Source organism: Amblyraja radiata, chromosome 13 (assembly GCF_010909765.2).
Source record: "Amblyraja radiata isolate CabotCenter1 chromosome 13, sAmbRad1.1.pri, whole genome shotgun sequence".
Taxonomy (NCBI): Eukaryota; Metazoa; Chordata; class Chondrichthyes; order Rajiformes; family Rajidae; genus Amblyraja; species Amblyraja radiata.
In genome coordinates, this window is record NC_045968.1 from 53208347 (window position 1) to 53222169 (window position 13823).

At 40.9% G+C, this 13823-nt stretch overlaps 1 protein-coding gene and 1 long non-coding RNA gene across 3 annotated transcripts in view; both read right to left on the minus strand.

The window, feature by feature from the left end:
• Positions 1–13823, minus strand: part of LOC116979505 (serine-rich adhesin for platelets-like) — a 1930096-nt gene that overhangs the window by 385616 nt on the left and 1530657 nt on the right. The window lies entirely within an intron of this gene.
• On the minus strand, positions 11571–12715 carry LOC116980027. Of its 2 annotated transcripts, XR_004413823.1 has the most exons (5): positions 12663–12715; positions 12483–12602; positions 12423–12452; positions 12063–12122; positions 11571–12002 (listed from the first exon to the last, which is right to left on the minus strand). It is a non-coding gene; the product is annotated as an uncharacterized LOC116980027 (long non-coding RNA). The 2 variants fall into 2 exon arrangements; XR_004413822.1 differs by lacking the exon at positions 12483–12602 and having other exon boundaries at positions 11580–12002; positions 12663–12714.

A 13823-nucleotide genomic window follows, 5' to 3' on the forward strand; every position in this document is an offset into this window, starting at 1 on the left:
ATCTCAAAAACTAAAACAATGCTGTTAGCATGAGGACTCCAGTAAACGTTTGGTTATTGCAGATAATTTGTCTGTCAGTTTAAATTGTATGAAATATTTTTGCCGTTGAGTGAACTAACATTTTATAATTTCAATCAACATAGTACAATGTGAACGTGTAACATTTTAGAAATCACTTGTGGATTTTGTCTTTTATCTATAGAAAATGGGAACTTTTCTTGGCATCCAACAAGCTCCACTCCAGTGTTTGCCATAATACAAGCCAATGATTCAAAGGTCACTTCTGAGCTGGGATTGACACTGACAATATGCAACTGCAGCATCAATTCAACGTGTGATTATTCCAGATCAGTTATCAGCATGGAATCAGATAATGCCATGTTTGTGGTAAGTTAAATCAAAGGCATGCTTAATAACTTAGTTATTGCTCCAAATAGTATATTCTTTTATTGGAAGCTCTAAAACTAAATAGACTATGCCGTGTTGATGTAGAAAATTCTGTTGTAGCAATGTTTGGATGCGGGCCTGGCAAGCGAAAAAAAATAATAATTAGAACATGAAAGCTCTCTGGATCATTTATCAATCAATATAATTTCTGTTGACAATTTAGGTTGCAGCATGTAACTGTACTCCTGCATATATTGGTGATTATTGCACTGAAGATTTTGATGCCTGTCAAGACAACCAATGTTTCTTAAATGATACCTGCAAAGATCAACCTGCACCTCTCGAGGGTTATACCTGTGGTCCATGTCCCACCGATTTATTTGGAGATGGAAAAAAATGTTATGGTAATTAAGATGTCCATATGTTATCTGCTCATTCTATGTATGCAATAATACCAACAAAATGACCGTACATGAGATAATAATCCTTCAATAGAAAATATGTGTTCAACAGTTCTATTTGATGTTGAAAATGTATCAGTGCTGCAACGGTCCATTGATACAACATTCTCATCAGTGAAATGTTCTGAATGTTATTGAATGTATAAGTGAATATTTGTCAGCAAAATTGTGAAATTGTAATTCAGATATTTGTAAATTTGTAAATCATAATCAGGTTACAAAGAAGCGTTGAATTTTATTAAGGAAATGTCTTTAGTCAGAGGGTGTTGAATCTGTGGAATTCTTTGCCGTAGAAGGCTATGGAAACCAAGTTAATGGATATTTTTAATGCAGAGATAGATAGATTCTTGATTAGTACGGGTGTCAGGGGTTATGAGGAGAAGGCAGGAGAGTGGGGTTAGGAGGGAGAGAAAGATCAGCCATGAGTGAATGGCGGAGTAGACCTGATGGGCTGAATGGCCTAATTCTGCTCCTATCACTTATGAAATTATGACCTTAAATCATGGCTGAGAATGTAATTACCGGTATGGAGGAATTGGTTGGTGGCATTTGTAGAGTTTCAAAAGGTATTCTGTAAGATGCTCCCAACATGACTGTTGCACAAAACTCATAACATTGTACGAATGTATGTACAGAAGAGTTGACTTCTAAACTCAGATTTCAGGAACATAAACTGTATTATTCTGCTAAAATTGCCTGAGGTTTCTCAGTCACTGAGTGTAAGTGTAACTGAGATGAACATATTTGATGTTATTGAAAGTTGGAGCAGGTGCAACGGTTCTTAAGGCCTACTATTTTGTAAGCCTTCTCACCAAAGTTTAACATGACTCGATTTAATATATATTTCATGAGGGAAAGGTCCCTTTTAAGTAAGGGTGAAGTATCACTCAAGTATTGTGAAGGTCTGTTTTGAAATGAGTGGTATTCAACTGTGCATTGTTTAGTTTAGTTTAGAGACACAGCATTGAAACAGGCCCTCGGCCTACTGAGTCCATGCCGACCATTGATTACTTATTCACACTATTTCTATCTTAACCCACTTTCTCATCCACTCCTGACACTTTAGGGCCAATGAACTTAAAAGCCTGCATGTTTTTAGAACATGGGAGGAAACAAAAGAACATGGAGGAATCCCACTCAGTCACAGAAAGAACGTGCAAACTCCCCACACACAGCACCCGAGCATTCGTGAGATTCGAACCCGGAACTCCGGCACTAAGGCAGAAGCTGTACCATTATACTGCCCAGTGAATGCAAGTGCATGCATGTAGCATCCTCTGTGCATTGACACATCACATTACGTGATCTTCGAGAAGAAACTGTAACTTAGAATGCACCATAATTTTAATCACCCATTTTAAACTGAAATTGAATTATATAGCAAGCAAAAACTCTACTAGTTCATCCCATTTACAGACCTTTAATTCTAAATAACACCATGCCACTAATGACATCAGTTTGCACAGGAAATGTTGTATTAGTTTATTATCACGTGTACTGGTACAGTGAAAAGCTTTTCCTGCGTGCTAACCAGTCAGCGGAAACACAATACATGATTACAATCGAGCGGTTCACAGTGTACAGATACATGATAAGGGAATAACATTTTGTTCCAGATAAAGCTAGTAAAGTCTGATCAAAGATAGTCCTAGTGTCTACAAATGAGGTGAAAAGTAGTTCAGGACTGCACTGGTTGAGGTAGGGTGATTCAATTCCTGATAACAGGGGGAAGAAACTGTTCCTGAATCTGGAGGAGTGTGTTTTCACACTTCTGTACGTTTTGCCCGATGGGAGAGGAGAGAAAAGGGAATGGCCGAGGTGTGACTCGTTCATGTGCCTGCCTGAATAAATGGATTAAGAAAAAGGTCTCACAAATGATTGATTTTTGTTACAGATTTTTGTTGTTAAATATTTGAACAATTTTGATGTTGTGTTGCTTGCTATTGTAGATTTTGATGAATGTCAGAACGAAACGGACTCTTGCAAGCAGATCTGTACCAATGTGTTGGGAGGTTACAACTGCAGCTGTAATGAAGGCTATGCGATAAATGAAACAAACAGTTCCTTATGTGATGGTAAGCTGCCAGTGCTCATTACCTGAACATTTTAGTTTAGTTTTGTTTATTTTCGAGATACAGCATGGAAACAGACCCTTCGGCCCACCAAGTCCGCACTGACCAGCAATCCCTGTACACTAGCACAATACTACACACACACACTAGGGATTATTTACATTCATACCAAGCTAATTAACCTGCAAACCCTGTACGTCTTTGAAGTGTGGGAGAAAGCCCACGTTGTCTTGGGAAGAATGTACAAACTCTGTACAGACAAGCACCCATAGTCAGGATCGAACCCGGGTCTCTGGCACTGAAAACACTGTAAGGCAGCAACTCTACTGCTACGCCACCTTGCCACCCTCTTTTACAAAGGAACGGAAGAAAAAATAACATACTGTTCAGCCCATTGAAGTATTCATTATTGCAAATGGTTTTGTTGACAATTGTTGCAACTGGTTTTTAAAATAGTTTTCAAGAATCAAAAGTGTTTAGTTGCCACATATACTGACAACAGACCTGCAGCAGTATAACAGGCCCGTTAACACAATATCATCTCGAGATATAGTTCATCAAATACACTGCAGGGGGCTTTTCAATGAATCATCAAAGGCAGAAAAATCGCTCCTCAGATCACACACACTGAAAAAATTGGTCGTTCTCAGTGTGCATTTTATAATAAAATCTCAAAACTATTTTGTTCGTAATCATTATTTTTATTACAATTAATGGTCATGGGAACTCATGTAGGAAGGAACTGCAGATGTTGGTTTACACCAAAGATGGACACAAAATGCTGGAGTAACTCAGCGGGACAGGCAGCATCTCTGGCGAGAAGGAGTGGGTGACGTTTCAGGTCAAGATACACCATCTCTGCCAAAGTCCTTTGCTCCGTGGAGAAATCAGATTTCCACATCAACAATGTCCCACAGTTCCACAATTCTCTCATCTGTAAATCAACACTATATATCAGAATGTTCTCCAACTACAGCAGTGGAAGCATGCATTCTGTTAAAGATTACCATGTAAAAATATCACAAGCAAAAATGAAATCTAATCTTACACAATTATGCATGTTCATTACTTATAATCACTAATATTTGTTACGTGAACTGCAATCGCTGCTAATGTAAATCTTTTCTTTCAGACATTGATGAATGTCGTAATACATCTAGTTGTCCCCAAAATGCAAAATGCATCAATTCAAATGGAAGTTATTCCTGTATGTGCAAGGAAGGATATACTGGGAAGCCAGACAGTTTCTGCGCTGGTATGGTACTTTTTTTAATATCACCATTTATTATACAAAAATAATGAAGAATAATTAAAACAATATGAATAGTTTGGTAAAATATTGTGAAATGTTCTACTACAATAGTTTCTCAAACCATTCTAAGAATAATCTATTCCCATTGACTTTTGAGATACAATCTAATGCTCAAGACTGTTTCATTTCAAATTCCCTGTATGTGTACATAATTGATTAATAATTTTAATTCATATTCATTCATTCATTGCCATATGCATCCGGAAGCAGAACAATGAAATTCTTAGCTTGAGGTAACAGTTCTCTGGCTCCTGTACCTGCATCGTTGGTGGGCGGCACGACCGACGTCGCAGCGGCCTCTGCAGTCTGTCTGTGTATTTTTTATTTTTTTGTTCCGTTGAGGGTTTAGTTTATAGCGGGTTTTTAAATGTGTATGTGTGGGGGGTGGGGGATGGGTGGGGGAAACTTTTAAATCTCTTCCCTGCATGGAGACCCGACTTTTTACCTGTCGGGTCTCCGTTGCCATTGGGGCCTAGCACCGTGGAGCGGCCTCCAACCGGAACGACCTGGAGGCTCAAGTCACGGAGCCTGTGGAGCTGTGGAGCTGTGGAGCTGTGGAGCTGTGGAGCTGTGGAGCTGCAGACCTACCTTCGTGGAGCTAGCCAGCTTCGGAGCATGGAGAGCTGCGGCGGCGAGCTGCTGCGACCCAACTCCGGTGGATGGTGACACCGGGAGCTCGCGGGTCCACGGTGGGAGACTGCTTTGCGGGGCACCGGCAACGGCGACTTCTCCCGCTCGAATTGCGGGGTTCAGAGTGACCTGGAGCGGGGCCTTACAACGCCCGGCGCGGCTTTAAATTGCCAATACCAACAATAAAAATGTGGATTTCAAACATGTTCGAAACATTACACCTGGAAGAGATGAGACTCCTCCTAGCAGGCAAAGCAGACCACTTCCAAAAGACGTGGTCTGCATTTATGGAACTATTACAAGCATAAGGTGCAATAGTAATTTAAAAAATAAATGGTACCAGGATCTGGTAACGGGGGGTAAAAAAAACACGGTTGGTATATCCTTTTTTGCGGAGTTTTGTGTTATAATAGAGCGATTGTTTCTCCTTTTTTTTCTTTTCTTTCTAGGGTCTATTTCTTTTCTTTACTTCCTTCTCTAACTTCTTCTCTAAGGGGCTTTCTTTTCCCAACACTTTCCTGCACCTTCACGACACTTGCTCACTTTCCTTACTTCTTTTATTTCTACCTTTTTTTAAACTCGAAAAATGAAGTGGTACAACAAATGTAATAAGATATATGTGATGTGTATTACTGTAATTTACTGTATTTCTAATAAAAAAATAAAATTAAAAAAAATTTATATAAAATTGCCGCGGACTTGCTAGCGCCCGCCGGGGGCTCCAACATCAAGACCCGGGGCAGGGCCTTACATCGCCCGGCGTGGCTTTGAGTGGCCGCGGACTTGCTAGCGCCCGCCGGGGTCTTTGACCTCGACTTCGGGAGAGGAATGGAGAGCAGGGGAGAGATAAGACTTTGCCTTCCATCACAGTGAGGAGGAGACTCACTGTGATGGATGTTTGTGTGAATTGTGTTGGTGTGTGTCTTGGTTCTTTTCTTGTATGGCTGCAGAAACCAAATTTCGTTTGAACCTCATGTGAGGTTCAAATGACAAATAAAAGGTATTGTATTGTATCCCTCTATTTGAGAGCAGCGAGATGAGAAATGGTGCAGGATGTTGTGGGTCTTTGATGATATTAGCTGCCTTTCTGAGGCAGCGCTTTCAGTCTATGCCATTGATGGTGTGGAGGTCAGTATCTGTGATGGCCTGGGCAATATTCATTACTTTCTGCCACCTCCTTTGTTCCTGGATATTCGAGAACCAGGCTGTGATTTAGCCAGTCAGTATGCTCTCTAACGTACATCTATAGAAATTCTGTAGAGTACTTGACTACACACTTAAATTGATCAAACAAGACATGGTTGAAGTTTCAGATCTTGAATTGCATTTGTTTCATGCAAATATTTTTACAGTATTGCTACTTCCTGTCCCAAGTTAAATTAAACTATTTGTGGGTTTAAAATGTAATCTATGAACTGATTGTTATACTTTGCAGCAAGGCAATAATTATAAATGGGTTCCCTTAATTGGTTATGTCAATCGCATTAGATAGAAACATAGAAAATAGGTGCAGGTGTAGGCCATTTGGCCCTTCGAGCCAACACCGCCATTCACTGTGATTATGGCTGGTCATCCAAATTCAGTACCCTGTTCCCGTTTTCTCCCCATATCCCTTGATTCCCTTAGCCCTAAGAGCTAAATCTAACTCTCTCTGATGATTCATTTCGATCCTTTGGGTCGACAATCTTGGAAATGTATTTATTTCTACAAACGTACCTTTTATCTGGGATACAATTCACGTGTGACACTCAAGCACTTAAGTCATGCACTGCATACATGAATAAACGGGTAAGACTCTTTCTGCACCTTCCCAATAATACAATTTAATGTATAGGAAGAAACTTCAGATGCTGGTTTGTATAATTTAAGGGCAGATTACAGATCATTCCTAGATCTATCTTGTGATTTCTGTTTAGTGAACTAGTCATTCTAATGATATAGTGGAAACCCAAATTATATATGGGCTGCATTCCGAGAAATACGTTCATATTGTGACAGTAACAAATCTTGAGCTGTAAATATGTCCTAAAAATAATTTTAATCTATTCACTACCAAGATTTATTTTCACTTGTATACTGTGACCCGGGTATACTCGGGGGTGACACTGAACAGGTTAAACCTCCTGAAAGTCATTTCATGTAAGGAAGCTTCTATTCTCTTTTTCTGAGTTAAATTAAATTATTTACTAAATGGACCAGATTTTCCATTAACCAACAAGCGGTGTAAACTCATTGGTCAGTTCTCTGCTGATTCTCTGTTGAGTGCAAAATCCAGGCATATGTGATTCTATAATTTAGCTAAATATTGTTGTGTTCAATTGTTTATCCTTTTAGATGTGAATGAATGCTCTACTGAGTGTTCCGGAACTAATTCTATCTGTACAAATACTGAAGGCTCTTTTGTCTGTACATGTAGAACAGGATATGAAGGATCCAACTGTACAGGTGAGTAAACTCTGGAAGAAAATGTATCTTTGGAAGAAAAAGGTATCTAATACAGTTATTCAGGGTTATTTAAGAATTACAAAAAGCACATGTTTCTTACATTATGTTTACACAGGTCCAAACAACAAATATTTTTTAATGTAATAGGAATATATATTTAGTTCTTTGACAGGGAGTGAAATTGACAATAATAACAGGCAGTTGCAAATCTACCAGTTGTATTGTGTAGGAAGGAACTGCAGAGGCTGGTTTACACTGAAAATAGACACAAAAAGTGGAAGTAACTCAGTGGGTCAGGAAGCATCTCTGGAGAAAAGGAATATGTGATTTATGTGATTTATTGGGCAGAGACCCTTCTGAGAAGCAGATCAAGACTCATTTGTCTTCATTGTCATCTCATACATTCTTTCTTTGATACATGTTTCCTCTCAATTTTGTATTTCTCAAATTGACACTTATAGAAATTAGGATTTGCAGCAGTTGATCCAGTTGCAAATCCACTCCGATTAATGTTTCGCCTTTCCGTTCGTATACATGTCTCCTTGCCCCAGAAAGAAAGGTTGAATTAAAGGATATGTATGATAAAAAAGCAGATGAAAATTAATTGTGATATCAAAACTGTTAAATAATGCCTCTTTTTTTTCTTTTGCAAAATGTAATATCTTTGTGTTTGTTTCAAATAAATGCAGATATTGATGAATGCGCAAGAGATCTGGACAATTGTGTTTTGAATTCTAAGTGCGTCAATACGGATGGCTCATACACGTGTAAATGTAATCGTGGATATGAAGGTTCAAACTGCACCGACATTGATGAATGTACCAGATTTATGGATAACTGTCATAGTAGGGCTGACTGTCAGAATATACCTGGTTCATTCAATTGCTCCTGCAGGTCTGGATTCAAAGGAAATGGGACATCCTGTGAAGGTATGGATGCCATAACTATATATTTGTCATTGGGTATATATTTACAAAAGATTTTTGAAAAGAAGCTTATAATGTACAGTGTGGGAAAGAACTGCAGATACTGGTTTACACCAGACATAGACACAGAGAGCTGGAGTAACTCAGTGGGTCAGGCAGCATCTCTGGAGAAAAGGAATAGGTGAAGTTTCGAGCCGAGATCCTTCTGAGAAGCAGATCAAGAAGATAGCTCATTATCACTTAATTGAGGACTATTTGTAATAATCCTCAATAAATGCTGGCCATGCCAGTAATGTCCAAATGCCATAAATTAATAAAAGTTCAGTCGATTTAAGCATTCTATTCTGATTGCTGTTGCGTGGATAAGACTACAGTTGGCCTTCATGTACAATTAATATCTAACAATTAACTTCTAACTTAAAATATTAAGTTTTAACTAATATTTCTAACTTAAAATATGAATACAATTAATATCTTTAGGTAAATCCTGCACTTCCCTGAAATCACTGGGAACACTGTGTGTTTCAGTGTATTTTCTGGCCGTTTTCTACCAGCAAGCACCCTGCTCTTTGCACTTTGGCAGGCCTACACAACATGTGCTATGATGCCTCACTGATAGAGATGCACTCACTGTGCGGCTTGGGTAGCCGGTAATCCTCAACCCTCGGCTTGAGACCTATCAAGGATGTCAGCCATTGTACAATAGGGCTATGAATAACTGTGAACATCTTTAACAATCACAAGCAATCAGGGATATTCCAAAAATGTATAAAAAAGGATATGAAAATAAAAGTATTAAATTATATCTTTATACTTCAAAAACAAAAAGAAGTTATCTATAATTAAGTTCATCTGCTTTACTCACAATGCTCCTTGCACTGAAATAAAGTCCATCAGTTTAACAATATTTCCTAACCTCTCCCTGCCTGTCCATCCTGTGAGACTAACTGGTCATTTACACCATCCCATTAGTCATAGAGTCATTGAGTAATACAGTGTGGAAACAGGCCCTTCGGCCGACCTTGCCCACAGCAGCCAACAATGTCCCAGCTACACTAGTCCCACTTGCATGTACTTGGTCCATATCCATTAAAACCTGTCCTATCCATGTCCCTATCTAATTGGGACAATCTTAAATGATGGGATAGTCCCAGTCTCAACTACTTCCTCTGGCAGCTTGTTGCATACACCCTTTGTGTAAAAAAAGTTACCTCTTGGATTCCTATTAAATCTTTTCCCCTTTCACCTTGAACCTATGTCCTCGGTCCTCGATTCTCCAACTCTAGGCAAGAGACCCAATCTACCCAATCTATTCCTCTCATGATTTTATACACCTCTATAAGATCCCCCCTCATCCTACTGCACTCCCTGGAATAGAGACCCAGCCTACTCAAACTCTCCCTATATCGCACACCTTCAGGTCCTGGCAGCAACCTTCCCTTTGCTGACCCTCTGTTCTTGTTCCCAAACCCTTCTAGTTTAAACCCTCCCTGGTAGCACTAGCTAATGTCCCTGCAAGGATTTGATCCCTTGCCAGTTCAAGTGCAACCTATCCCACTTGTATAGGACACCTCACCATCAGAAGAGATCCCAGTGGTCCAAATATCTGACCAGGTCTGTGCACCAAATCCTCAGCCACTCATTAACCTGCCCTATCTTCCTATTCATACTGTCTCTAGCATGTGGCACTGTCTGCCTTCACCCTTCCTTGCTGGGCCTCAGGACCAGATCTGTAGCACCAGACTTTGCTTATTGCTGCTGTACCTCCTGAATGATCATTCCCTCTTCTCCCATCCCCCCCACCCTCCCCCAAACAGTATCCAAAAGGGTAGACCTGCTATCAAGGGGAATGGCCAAAGGGGACTCAAAGATACACACAAAAAGCCGGAGTAACTCAGCGGGCCAGGCAGCATCTCTGGCGAGAAGGAATGGGTGACGTTTAGAGTCGAGACCTTTCTTCAGACTGGCCAAGGGGACTTCTGCACTCCCTTCCTATTCCCTTTCCTGGGTGGTCAGATTATCTTCTGACTGCACTTTAGGTGTGACCACTATAACTCTTATCTATGATACTCTCATTGACTTGGGCAATCCTGAGGTCATCCAGCCGCAGCTCCAGTTTCCTCTTGGTCAGTCAGGAGCTGCTGCACAGGATGCACTTATCAGATGTGTAGTTCTCAGAGTGAAACTGGAAGTTTCTCTGACTACTCACGTCCAGAGGGAGCATATCAATAACTTTCTGCATCTAGTAGGATAAAACCTTCAGGTGCATGGAAACAAAACCAAACCTTTACAATCCTCTCTTGGAAATATATCACTGCTCCTCCATCACCACAACCAAACTGCTGGAGCTTCCGTTCCCACGGCAATGTTGAAATACTTTCACCAGAGGGACCATTGTAGGTACCTTGCAGGGTGACATGGACAGGTTGGGGGAGTGGGCAGATGCATGGCAGATGAAGTTTAATGCGGATAAATGTGAGGTTATCCACTTTGGTAGCAAAAACAGGAAGGCAGGTTACTATCTAAATGGCATCAAGTTTGAAAAAGGGGACGTACAATGGGATCTGGGGGTCCTTGTACATCTGTCTATGAAAGTAAGCATGCAGGTACAGCAGGCAATCAAGAAAGCAAATGGCATGTTGGCCTTTATAACAAGAGGAATCGAATATAAAAGCAAAGAGGTCCTTCTGCAGATGTACAGAGCTATAGTGAGACCACACCTGGAGTATTGTGTGCAGTTTTGGTCCCTTAATTTGAGGAAGGACTTTCTTGCTATTGAGGGAGTGCAGCGTAGGTTTACAAGGTTAATTCTCGGGATGGCGGGACTGTCGAATGCTGAGAGAATGGAGCAGCTGGGCTTGTACACTCTGGAGTTTAGAAGGATGAGAGGGTATCTCATTGAAACATATAAGATTGTTAACGGCTTGGACACACTAGAGGCAGGAAACATGTTCCCGATGTTGGGGGAGTCCAGAACCAGGGGCCACAGTTTAAGAATAAGGAGTAAGCCATTTAGAACAGAGACGAGGAAACACTTTTTCTCACCGAGAGTGGTGAGTCTGTTGAATTCTCTGCCTGGTGGAGGCAGGTTCTCTGGATGCTTTCAAGAGAGAGCTAGATAGGGCTCTTAAAAATAGCAGAGTCGGGGGATATGGGGAGAAGGCAGGAACGGGGTACTGATTGGGGATGATCAGCCATGATCACATTGAATTGCGGTGCTGGCTCGAAGGGCCAAATGGCCTACTCCTGCACCTATTGTCTATTGTATTGTCTACCTCCCCATCAACTTCCCAATGGCTGGCCTCCCTTTTCTGATCCAGAAATGAATGAATAGATCAAGAAAGGGGTAACAACCATTCCTTTTCAGTGGACACGGACTGTCATCTGGAGGTGAATCCCAAATATGGGGAAATATTTTCAAATGAGAGCAGTTTTTGATGGGTGACAACGGAAAGTTTCCATGCTTCTTCCTTGTTGCATCCATCTACTTTGCTTCAAAACATCAAATATATTTTCTTAACTGAGATATTAACTCTCCTAACTGTTGAAATTTGTTTGGATATCTCGGCATTTTAGTCATTACATAGTTGATTGCATTTTCAGAGATTCCCTCCACTACCAATACAACAGCAAGACCGTCGAATGGAACATTGAATCAAACAAGTACCCCCACTGTTGCCTTGGCTCCATCAAGCACCTCGACAACTACTTCAAAACTCACCGATACCACTGCTGTTACCTCTGCACCACCAAGGACCACCACAACTACCTCATTACCCACCAATACCACTGCTGCTGCCTCAGCACCATCCAACATCACCACAACTACTTCAAAAACCATCAATACCACTGCTGCTGCCTCAGCACCATCCAGCACCACTACAACTGCCTCATTACCAACCAATACCACCGCTGCTGCCTCAGCACCATCCATCACCACCACAACTACTTCAAAAACCACCAATACCACTGCTACTACGTCGGCACAAGCAAGGACCACTACAACTACTTCAGTACCCATAAATACCACTGTTAATACATCGGCACAAGCCAGGACCCCCACAACTACCTCATTACCCACCAATACCACTGCTGTTACCTCAGCACCATCCAACATCACCACAACTACTTCAAAAACCACCAATACCAATATTAATACACCGGCACAAGCAAGGACCACTACAACTACTTCAGTACCCACCAATACCACTGCTGTTACCTCAGCACCATCCAGCACCACTACTGTTACCTCAGCACCATCCAGCACCACTACAACTACTTCAAAAACCGCAAATACCACTGCTGTTACCTCAGCACCATCCAACATCACCACAACTACTTCAAAAACCACCAATACCACTGCTGTTACCTCTGCACCAGCAAGGACCACCACAACTAACTCATTACCCACCAATACCACTGCTGTTACCTCAGCACCATCCAACATCACCACAACTACTTCAAAAACCACAAATACCACTGCTACTACGTCGGCACAAGCCAAGACAACCATAACTACTTCTGTAACAACCAATACCACTGCTGCGGCCTTGGCACCATCCAACACCATCACAACTACTTCAAAACCAACCAATACCACTGCTGCTGACTCAGCACCATCCAGCACCACTGTAACTGCCTCAGCAACCACCAATACCATTATTAATACATCGGCACAAGCAAGGACCACCACAACTACTTCAGCATCCACCAATACCACTGCTGCTGATTCAGCACCATCCAACACGACCACAACTACCTCAGTATCCACCAATACCACAGCTATTACCTCATTACCGACAAGCTCCACTACGACAACTACAACAGTCGTGCCAGCACCATCTGCTAATAGAGGTAAGTGCATGAATTATTTATGATGATATGAAATTAAGATGATATTAAAACATGATGTCCCCTTGGAATAAATCAAATAGTTTTGAAGCATATTTCAAGAACTTAGTTAAATTCTAAGGAACAATGAAACTAATATTTTTATTTAATATAATATATAATAAAATATTTAAAGAGAACTGTAATGATCTTCAAAGCATGATGTGAAATGATGGTGCAAGCAAATTCACTAGTAGCTTTCAGAAGGAATAAATATATCGAAAAATGTTTATTTTCAGTTGTACGCAAAAGAATGAGACTAGAGACACAAGGAAATGTAGATGCTGGAATCTTGAGTGAAACACAAAGTGCTGGAGTAACTCAACAGGTCAGTCAGCATCTCTGGATAAACTGGGATTCTTCTCAGACTGATTGTAGTCTGGGTGAGAAACCCAGACAAGAGGTGTGAGCAAGACAAAGTCTGGCAAGTGATAGGCGGATACAGGTGAGGGGGGTTTGATTAGCAAATGGGTGTTCAAAAGCTAGAGAAGAAAATGATACAAAAGGGGGCCTGATAAGGAGAGAAGAGGAGTGAAATATAAAGACAAAGAGTGGGATAATGGTGGATGGAAACGGGGGAGATGGAATAGTGAAATAAATTGTGGTAATGATGGTCAGGGATGAGAGGAGAGGAAAGTTTGAGTTGTTACTTAAAATTGGTGAATTAAATGTTCATATCATTGGGTTGTAAGCGGAATAT